The following is an 11,519-nucleotide window of genomic DNA, read 5'->3' as shown; positions in this document are numbered from 1 at the left end:
AAGTATAGTCAAGGGTTATAACTAGCATGATTGCTAAGAGAATATGACATTAAGAATCATGAATAGAGAAGTACTAGTTTAAAGTTTAGATACTTCAAAACTACTTAGCTTAAGAGCCCAAATATTAAGAAGAATTATATTCTAGCTCAAGGCAAGGCATGCTAAAGTCTAATTACTTGAGATAATCTCACACTTATCTTATTAAGTATTTATACGTTATGCCTATGACATGTTTGATATATGAGGATAATTTTCTAGTTGCCTCATGACTTGACTCAGAGCTAGTACAAGAAATTGATCATAAGGGTTAAAGCTAGGATGTCTTGAGATCCGTTGGATAACGATGACTTTTGCCAATCCAAATTTAGGGTTGGGTTATCGATCAAGGTAAGTGACCTATAGAACTTACATCATGAATAGTGTTTGAACACTTAACATATACCCTAGCCGAAGGAAGGAAGTGTTAAGAATATTTTTGCATAATATTGCTCTTAGATCCCAAGGGAAAGAGCAATTATGCAATGGGAAATATTATTTCATCTACTCTTGCATTGTTTCGGAAAGAATGCAATTGGTTTTGTTGGTTGATCAAACAATATCCTAAATGCTTTTACATTCAACTGGTTGTTAGTTGTTGTTTGGATGATTATTCCAAGTGCTTGTGATTTATGGTAAATGCATGGCAAGGGTCTGTGATGACAAGACGCCATGGAAATAAAGGAATGTTTTCTTGGAAAATGATATTAGGCTGAATGCCTTGTTTGTGCTTGATTCTTAAAAGATTTAATTAAGGAAGGATATATTGTACGGGTGGATCACCTCCATGGTCGCACCGCGTAGTAACCCGAGAGGGCACTGCTCGATTCATGGGCCGAAGGTCGAGTGGTGAAAAGGCCAACCACGGGAATGATGTTTCGCTCCTAGACAGCTTGTGGGTCAGTTGGAGCTCTGGACACCCCTTGCTAGGTCAAGAATGGAGTTGAAGACCTCCGTGGCCCCCAACATCTGGGCATGTTGGGAGATCCTATTCTAGATAAAGGATTGAGTTTTGGTGCCATGTGAATTGGACTAGTTACTTCTGCAGGGCAAAAGGGATACTTCTGTTGGACAGAAGCGAAACATAATTTCTCCTGTATGGGCGGGAGACAAAGATTAACTTGAAGATAAGTTAAGGAACTTGTTTGATCTTGTTTGTCAATAGATTGCTTTGCTCTGTTTTCGTGTCTGTGCTATAATTTACGCGAACGAATCTTGTTCCCTAAAAGGCTTAATTAATGAAGCTGATTTTAAGTGTCACACATAAATGTGGTAGGACCTAATTGAAAAACTAAAGCTATTAAGGGAAGCAGGTGGGCGGAACCCCCGACAGGTCCGTCCTATGGCAAGGTGGTCCCAGAGAACTGGGAGCCTTCTCACAAGTTTTTATCGTCATTCGACCTTTAGATATTGATAGGTTAGAACCCGATTCATGCTGTTTTAGGGGACCGGAATGGGACTATGCCTTATGGGCAGAGAGGTTGAGCAACACATCCCTCTCGTTTCCCATTCTCTTTGAACCAAGTGCGGCATAGATCTGCTTTGGGTTGGGTATCTCTGCGTAAAGTAGGATGTCCAAAACCCGATGCTAGAATGCTAATAGGAGACCTTGACAACTAGGAACCCGAATTTCAGGTCGATCCTAGTGGGTTCGGTCGTGAACGTTCCGTTGCGAGGCGGATTCGGAAAACCCTAGGCGACAAAACTCGGAACATTCCTTGGGAGTGCCGGGCAGCGACGCTTAGATTTGTTTCTTGATAGACTGCTAAAAGAGTGCATGGAACGCCGATGGGCGAGCACCTCACAAAGGGGCAGGTTCCCCACTTGTACACACTTCCCTTACCTATCGCTAATATATGCCACGTCTTTAACAAGCACTAGAATAGGCATCACAATCAGCATCATAGGATTTTGAAAAAGTAATATCTTGACATGATTGCATTTGTTCGTTGTACTTGATGCATGCGACTTGCATATACTCTCATGAAGAGACAAGTGGATGTAGGATGACACAGGTCTTCGTGCGAACGTGTTCAATGCCCAAGTCACTGTAAGATCACCAACCTCACAAAGAACCGCGACAAAGCTACGCTGGCGAATGCGCAAAATCACCCTTGCAAGTGCCCACATCGCATGACCCAAAGCATAGTCATGGGCTACACTCTCTTTCTGGGTCAAGCTCTACAAATGGCTCACGATAGTTGTTACCTCAATTGTACCAACATCGTGTATCGCAAAGAGGTTTGCAATATCTCAAGTGTATCTCCCCATCTCAACAACTGCTTCTCTAACAACGAGGCTAGGGCACAATCATCACTGTAATATCCACTTCCTAAGCCTTCGAAGCTTGACATTTCCCAACCCATTGAAGGGCTAATCACCTCAACATATTGCAATGGTTGTACTCAGACAAAAAAAAAGAAAGAAACAAAAAAGCATAAGAAAAAGAAACAAAAAAAAAAATCAGAAAATGAAAAAAAAAAGAAAAGAAAAGAACGAAAAGATAAGAAGCACCCACGATCACATCACAGCACCTAAGGGTCCTCAAATTAGGTGTGTCCAGTGACCTTGGTCGGCTGGCTCCGCCCCTAATCCCCTAGCCCCTTAATATCACCCACAATTGTTCAGGGCACATCAAGGGCAGGACATACCCAGGGAGCTTGTCTCATCTATGGTTAGACCTGCCACCCTGACCCATTCACATGATTCCTTCTTGCACTCTGCCTTAATACTATTGCAATCAATTGTGGTAAGCACCGCACGAATGGCCATGAAAAGTACACTGTCCTCATCACGCAGGTCCAATAGCTACCAATAGTGCAGTGTCCTTGTGTTCAATTATGTTATGTCATGCAGTCACAATGCAAAGGATGTCGCATACACACTTCACGAGTACTTCTTCTCAACATGGACAACTTTGCTTCATCCACACATCGTTATGAGAAACCAACCCGCGATCTTCTAACTACATAATATCTAAGTATGCACGTGCACTCACATAATATTTGTACCAAAATATATACACAGTTTGGGTCCTCAAGTGCAGAATAATACTCTCAGCTTGCTTAGAGTTCGACCTGTCTCCCAAAACTAATTAAATTATGTCTTATGCAGATAGAGAAGACTAGCACTACCCCTAGGGAGAGACCACCTATGAGAGGTTTTCAATTGCAGGTATTGCAGACTCCAACGAAAGCGTCATTCACTCTTCATCGACACTCAACTCTGAATTCCTATCCTTTATCATCCTGCAAGCCTGCCAAGAATCGTCATGTGTAGAATCCCCAACAAACTACCACTTGTACTCCATCAGTGCAATCCCCACAAAGAATAGCCCTACCACCAACTCCAATAGCCCTACCACTAGTGACCTAGGCCACCAACGTGTCCCCAATGACCTTCCTCCCCACCACTACCAATAGTCCTCCATGGCAACCACAGACTTCCTTGCCACCCATGTCTTCGGTGTAAACCAAAGCCTGCTACCTATGATGGTGAGTGCCATGGGACTGGCACTCGTCTAGGAGGGGGGTAATGTTAACCGAAAGACGAACAAGGTGGAAAATCTGGAAAAGCTAAAGTAGAAGACAAAGGCCAAGGCAAAGTGAAACTAAAGACAAAGATGCACAAGGAGAAAAGTCCTAAATAAGGGAACAAGACACACAAGAAAAAGCGCAAGTCAATACTTTTGTAAAAGAGCGCAAGCGCATCATGGTTTAATTCAAGGAGCGCCCGGCTCTCACCCATGCAATTTGTAAATGTAGACGAGCAATGGAAAGGAAGCTAGGAAGGTAGAAGGACAATGGGAAAAAGGGCCTAGGCCACGGTCGGCCATGTAAAAAAGGGGATAAGGGGATGACCGCCCAAAAGGGATTTAGGGTTTTGTATATAAAGTTGAAAAGTGAATGAGAAGCTCATTCTTGTGTGTGGCCAAAAGTGGCTCTCCTCCTCTTCTTCTTCTTCTTCTTCTTGCTTGCTTGAGCTTGTGCTTGAGAGAGGGAGTGTGAGAGTGTGAGAGAGTGAGTGTGTGAGGGTCAGGGACCGGGAAGGAGAAGCTCTCCATCTTCTCCTCTCTTCTTCTCTTCTCTTTTCTTCTCTTGTCTTTCTCACGGCAATGGAGCTTGGAGCATGGAGCTTGAGGATGGAGCTTGCTTGAAGCTTGCACTTGGATCGTGGTGCTACTAGAGTGCACGAGAGAGGAGGTAACTCGATCGACATGGAGGTAAGCTCACTACACCCATAGATATGGATGGCGCATCGGCTATGTGAGACGTAGCCATTAGTGCTCGACTTGGAACTCTTGAAACAATAAGCGGTCCGTGGGTCTTGGCGGTTGAGCGAAAGCTCCCACAATGTGCAGCAAATCCCTTTGAGGAGTGTGGGAAGGGTTATCTATTGGATTACAATCCATACAAATGCAAAGTTCTACATAAGAGGTTAGGGTAGTATTACCCTAGATGCTCTTGGTCGCGAGGCCAAGGGGTGGTTTGGGTACATAGTAGAGGCCCGTCTAGTACCATAGAGCCAATGTTGGGTTTGTTTTATATCCCGACAAGTGGTGTATTTACTCAAAGCCATTAGTAAGTGGCGGTCTCTGAATCTCAGTCAATAGGGACCAGTTTGTTAGTGTATGCCAAAAGGCAGTGAAATAGATTCAAAAGATCGTCAAGCTGAGCTTCAGAAGCAAGTAAGAGTTGAATGGGCTAGACGATGGTGTCGGAGCATTTGGGGTCAAAAGTCTACCACGGGGATAAGAGACAGTAGGGTGAAGGGAGATTCAAGGAGAGCAATTGATGAAAGAGAAGGGATTCAAAGAAATAGAAGATGTAGAAGAATACTCATAGAGGTGAAGCCTGTCGATTTATTTATGCATCCTGAGAATATAAATCCCTTGTAGACTAAAAGCGTACATAAAACAATAGCTTCCTCTTCTCTACTACTTAGACCACAATCTGATGCTTCCATTGGCTCCAAAAGGGGGGTAAAACATCAGAACACATGATCATAATTCTCCTAGATCATTCCTTCTTCTTCTCCCAGTTCGGAGTGTTATTTGTTATCTGTCAAACTGTGATCGCACGTCACGTGATCTCACCAATCCTTCTTTTTGCATAAAATCCCCAAAAAATGGGCTAAACGCCACTTGCTTTTTTACATGTCATCCTATTCTAGAAGCTGTCTACAACTTCTGGATATTTACAAGAAATAATTATCAAAAACATGCTATGCTTGTCCAAAAAACTAGTATTTTTGAACCATCCACACTACGGTCATTGACACTAATGACTAATATGCCATTGGCTCTCTAGATCAATAAGAAAGTCGCCGAATGACGATGCACTCTAGAGTTTTTCACATTGTGTCCCTATAGTGGCACAACATCCACCCCCTCTTAACCTGCACATCCTCCGACATGTGCCAAAGTCTTATGAATCTGCAATGTTAGAAAAAGTATCCTTTTGCCATGTCAATGGCTTCATCTTCTACCTCTTCTTCTTCCATATTCTCATGTTCATGCTCAGTATCCAAATCCTTTAACTCATATGCTGAAGACTCCCTATGTTTAAAGAGCTTGATACATTTTCCAGCCATTGGAATCCTTAGAGTTATCCTATCCATCTCATTCAAAAACAAACCTTACCATATATGGACCAAACCACCTCTTTGCCATCTTTCGAGACTGGCACTATGCTGATTTTCCAAGTTGCTATCATAAACCAACACACCCAGCCCCCTTCTTGTATAGCTCATAGTCGAAGTCTGTGTCACTTGTCAAACCTCTTCTTGTTCTTGATCCTTGAACTCTTCAGCTTTTTCATGGTTGTTTTAATGTCTTCAGGTCTTCTTTCTAACTATCTAATATGCAGAACCAACAACTCTTCTCTATTTCAAAGCCTCTTCCCATGGTAGAACACTCCAAATAGCAATAGACTCCTCAATAGGCATGATTAACTATTTTCCATCCATTAATTCAATAGGCATATACCCTGTAATTGCACTATGAGTGGTCCTATCAGTCCATAAAGCAAAGGGTAACATTCTTGGCCACTCTATCATCCTGCCCTTGCATGACTTTGCTAATGCCTTGATGATAGGTTGATGACCTCTTTCATTTTTGTTGTTTACTTCAAGATTGTAGGCTGAAGTTAAAGCTAGCTTGATACCCAATCATGAAAAGAAGTCATGAGTCTCATCCGCATAAGGGTATTCTTTTGAATTTAATATGTTTTATCGTATGCTTTCATTTATGTTTTTGTGTTAGGATATTTCTTTATAGAGTGGTTGCTAGACACTCTCCAAGATGAAGAATGGGTGGCCTACCTCCTCTATTCCTAAGGTGCATAATTTTCTTAAGTACTTGGTTAATCTAACTAGCAAACCTCTCCTATCTATTAAGTCAAGAGATGACTTCAAGGAATTTGGAAAATGAGTCATCTAACAAAGGAATTGATAAGAAGAAAATCTTTTAAATTGGATTCAATTTGAAACACTTGGGAAAGGCGTGTTGAGAACCCCTAGCTAGCTACCAACTCTATCTAAGAGGGTTTTTGATGCCAGATCAGGAATGTGGACCGAACCCATCGTGAGAGGTCTCTTTGTAGAAACTTCGGTTCATAGGAGGATGCTCGGGTGCCAAAGGGCTTTGGCTATAAATCCCCTGCCTCCAGGTTCTACTCAAATGGTCTACGTGACTTGGGAAGGAATCTTGAGGCCCTATTACTAGTGCAAGGGCGAAAACTTGGAGGAAAATAAGATGCATCCTTACGGATTGTGGGAATCATCCCATGGACGAGATTTGTATCTCAGTTGAAATTTTAATATAAGTTTACTTTCAAAGAATTTGTCTAATATTTTTTCATGTCAGTGCATAAAATTATGTAAAGAAACATGTGACTAATGAGTTAATTAAGGAAGTGTTGCTTGTATGTGTTACCACTAATGTGCCCTTAGGTAAGTAGGAAACTAAAGCTATCAAGGAAAGTAGGTGGGTGAAACCCTCAATAGGTTTGTCCTATGGTAGGGTGGTCCCAGAGAACTGGAAGGCTTCTCAAACCCTCAATAGGTCTGTCCTACGGCAGGGTGGTCCCAGAGAATTGGGAGGCTTCTCAACATTCAAATCGTGATGACGTGGGACGATGAAGCAACCAAAGTACAAGCCTTCTCTTTAGTTCTAAAGGGTGATGCTCGAGTGTGGTATCAAGCTCTCTCAGAGGCTACAAGGGGTAACTAGGAGGATCTCAAGACCGCATTCGTGCATAACTACCAAGATACAAAGCCTCCTGAAGATATTTGGAGACAGCTCCTAGACCTTCGCCAAACCTTACCAGCCAGGGGAGTACCAAGCATATGAAGGCATGTTTATAAAATATTGGGTAAATGGACAACTTCCTTAGCCGAGGGAGAGAGAGTACCTGATTACCTTAAGAAAGATTGTTTTCTGGCCAGACTCCACCCTCTACTAAGGGAGAAGGTCAAAGGAAAGTTTCCCACATCTTATGAAGAATCAGTCACTTATGCTAGGGAGAAAGATAGGAAATTGAAGTATCAAGTCCAGTTGAAGGGGGGAGTTGAGCCCATGTAGGTTTTACCAACCATGCCAAGGCCTAGAGAAATAGCAGAGGCCCCACCTGAACCAGAGATGCCACAGCAAGAGCTCCTACAATGCATTACTAATCAAATTGAAAGCCTTTCGTTGAATTTAGTGCAAGGATTATGGTCCCCTCCCCTCAAATGAAGTCAATCGAGGTCCAAGGAGACAAGAAAGAGAGTATATTTGCTATAATTGTGGGGAGACTGGCCATGGTATGCACTTTTTCCCTCATCCCAAGCATCTGCTCCAACCAAGAAGGAGGGGACAATAAGTGACACCACCTAGGGATAGGCTTGTTCCACCGAATCTAGGGCCTCCACTGCCGGTTCAAGTTCTCCAGCATCCTCGACCACTTGCAGAGATGCCGCCCTTGCATGTCCATCCGCTAGAGAATTGTGACATCAGGATGATCAGTTTGGATTAGAGTGATGTCAAAGGGAAGGCCAAAGTAGCAAAGGTTGAAGCAATGCCGGTGAAGAAAGCGCATAGAATTGAGAGGATGGAGCCTACACTACCAAAGGAGGTTGAAAATATGAAGAGGAGGCAGAGTCTTCAAAGGCTGCAAAGACACACGGCAGTAAAAAGAGGAGGGCTCACTCCCACCGATGCATTGAACCAGATTATTTTTCCTTGGGTAAAGGTACTAGAGCTTATGATTTGCTTGACGATGTGAGGAATCAAGAGCTGAAAATTTCATGGCCACAATTACTACATCTATCTCCAACAGTGTGGTGACAATGGTCAAAGATGGTAAGCATTAGACCCATGAAGAATAGACACGTGAATGCAATCTAGGCTAGAAAGACGAAAGATATTGTGCCTCTAGTGGAAGCCGAAATCAATTGGTAGAGAGTATCAAAGACATATGTAGATGGAGGTGCAGAGATTTGTGTCATGAAAAAAAATTCAATGCATCGTTTGGGATTAGAGGTAAATGAAGCTACTGAATTTGGGGCCAAAATGGCTAACAATGTAGTAGTAAATTGTTTGGGAGTTATAAGGAAAGTCAAGGTAAAGGTGTGTGGAGTTCAATTAGAGCTTGACATGTATATGATGCCAGTGAAGGGGGATGGTAATCCACTCATTCTCGGGTGACCATGGCTAATGGGAATGAAAGCCAGACAAGATTGGGAGATAGGGGCTTTAGAGCTAAGGCCACAAAAGGGGCTGCAGAAAAAATGGAAGAGCACTATCCACAACATGAAGGAGGGCCGATAGGAGGATCTTGTGTTAGAGACCACCACTAATGAATGGAGTTCCAAGGAGGATTGGTCATCTACGATAGAGGGGGAGTCTTCTAATAAGAAGGAAGGAATCTCTCTAGAAGTGATGGGGATTACATTAAAAGGGCATTCTAGTAGTGAAATTTCGCAGCAACTTCCAAAGGTCGAGAAGGAGGGGTTAGAAAAAATGTTGGCTAAGGATCTCTCAGCTGAGGATAAGGCAACCTACATGGAAGTGGTGATAAAACACTTTGCACCTTTTATTTTTTATTATGAACACATCACAGGTGTGACAGCAGTACAACACCACATTAATCTAAAAGATAGAGCAAGGCCATTGGTGCAGCAACTACGATGGTTGGGAGTAGTTCAACAAAATGCTCTACTCACTGAGGTGCAGCAACTTTTGAAGGCAGGTTTCATCTATCCAGTAGGGGACTCAAAGTGGGTTTCACTTGTAGTGGTGACACCCAAGAAGAATGAAAAATGGCAGATTTGTGTGGACTGGAAGCTGCTAAATGCTGCAACAAAGAGAGATCCGGGCATGAGAGATACACTGTTTGTGATGGTTGGGTATTTAGGTTATTTCCAAATCCAAATAGCTAAGGAGGATCAACAGAAGACCACCTTCATCACGCCTTGGGGGTGTTTTGCTTACGAAGTAATGCCATTTGGATTAACAAATGCCCCAGCTACTTTCCAGCAATTCATGAATTATGTCTTCCAGTCATATTTTGGGAAGTCCATCAGGGTCTTTATTGATGATTTTTGTATTTATAGTTCTAAGGCTTTACATCTAGGGAAGGTGGATGAAGTTTTCAATTGCCTCGCACAAATGGGGGGGCAGTTAAACCATGAGAAGTGTTATATTGGCAAAAGTAGTGTAGCTTTGTTAGGGCATATTGTAAGTGAGAGGGGCATTGAAGCGGATCCAAACAAAATTAAGGCCCTGTTGGCGGTGCCATCACCATCTTTTGTAAAGCAACTAACCTCTTTCATTCAAAAGGCATGATATATGGGGTGGTTCATTCATCTCCTCTCCCAATTAGTATTTCCACTGCAACAATTGACCGACTCTGAGGAGCTCCTGTGGAGTGACGAAAGCGAAAGGTGCTTTCACGAGGTGAAGAAGGCTTTCAGCACCCTTCCTATAATTTTACAGCCTTGCTGGGATCAAGCATTTTTTGTCAACCTGAGTTTTGGAGAAGATTCTCTAGGGGTAGCATTAATACAAAAGGATGTTAAAATTGGCCTGATGAGGCCAATTTACTTTTCTAATAGAGTAATGATAGCATCAGAACGAGGGTACAATATGGTGGAGGTGATGGTTTTGTCTTTAATGTTTGCTATAAGAAAGTTTCGTCCTTATCTTCTCCCTAGGCCATTCACAGTGATCATGACAGAAGAGCATTTTCCCTATGCCTTATAGCACATGGATGTTTCAGCTAGAATCGCTAAGTGGGTGATACAACTCCAAGAGTTTGACTACACCTTCAAGGTGGAGGACTCTACTCGGGCCTACCTAACTGATTTGTTGACCCATAGATGCCATCAAAAGAAGGAAAAAGAGAAGGGAAAGGTAAAAGAGGATACACCAGCTCTTGAGGACCCGCCACGGGTGGAGAATGCCCATGCCCTATACTTCGATGGGGCCTACAAGTGTATTAAAGATAGAGCGGCAGCAGGAATAGTGGTGTTCATTCCCGAATGTGACAAACTTTATGGACAAGGTATCAGCTTGGAGGATGTCCATTCTAACAATGAGGAAGAATATCAAGCCTTGCTTTTAGGTTTGAGGTGGTGTCTCTCACATGGTGTCACTTAACTTAATATTTTTGGGGATTCTATGCTAATTGTTAAGCAAATGAAAGGAATCTGGACTTGTAAAAATGATAACTTAGTAGTGAAAATGAGAGAAGCTAAAACTCTCATGAGGAAGCTACAAAAAGCCCAAATCTATTTTGTGCCAAAGCGCACAAACGGCGACACAGATGCTCTAGTAGTAGCTGAAAAATTGAAAGAGGTAATCATGGGCATCATTGCAGTAAAGCTTCCCTTGTTTCAGGGTAAGTAAGATGTGCTTTATTTTCTTGAGTATGGTGAGGTACCTACACATATGAGCAAGAGTGAGAAAAGGTGGCTAGCTAATAAGGCCACTAAATACTGCTTGATAAATGATATGTTGTATTGCAAAGGAAAGGATGTCGTGCTTAGAAGGGTGCCAACAACAAAGGAGATTATGGATGTGATTAAGAGCTGCCATGAGGGGGTTTGTGGTGGAAATTTTGCTCAAGAAATAACCAGCAAAAAGATTCTCCAAGCCAATTTTGTGCGTCCTAGTCTGCATCAAGATGTACAACATTGGTGCCGCACTTATGTTGATTGCCAAAAGGCCGGACCAAGGAAGCTAGTGCATAAGGAACAAAATCCCATAACTACATATGGCCCATTTAAATGGGGGATTGATGCAATAGGGCCACTCCCACGAGCTCAATCTGGCAAGGAATACATCATAATGGGTGTGGACTACATGACAAGGTGGGCAGAGGCTTCAGCAACCAGTAGAATCACTGCCCAAGAAGTGGGAAAATTTGTGTTTGAAAATATTTGTTGCAGGTTTGGCACACCTTTGGAAATTATCTCTGACCGCGGTTTTGGTTTTAGGGCCA

Source organism: Lygodium microphyllum, chromosome 13, assembly GCF_053477565.2.
Source record: "Lygodium microphyllum isolate KBCC chromosome 13, Lygodium_microphyllum_v1.1.10, whole genome shotgun sequence".
In the NCBI taxonomy this organism is placed as follows: Eukaryota; Viridiplantae; Streptophyta; class Polypodiopsida; order Schizaeales; family Lygodiaceae; genus Lygodium; species Lygodium microphyllum.
This window is presented reverse-complemented; position numbering follows the sequence as displayed.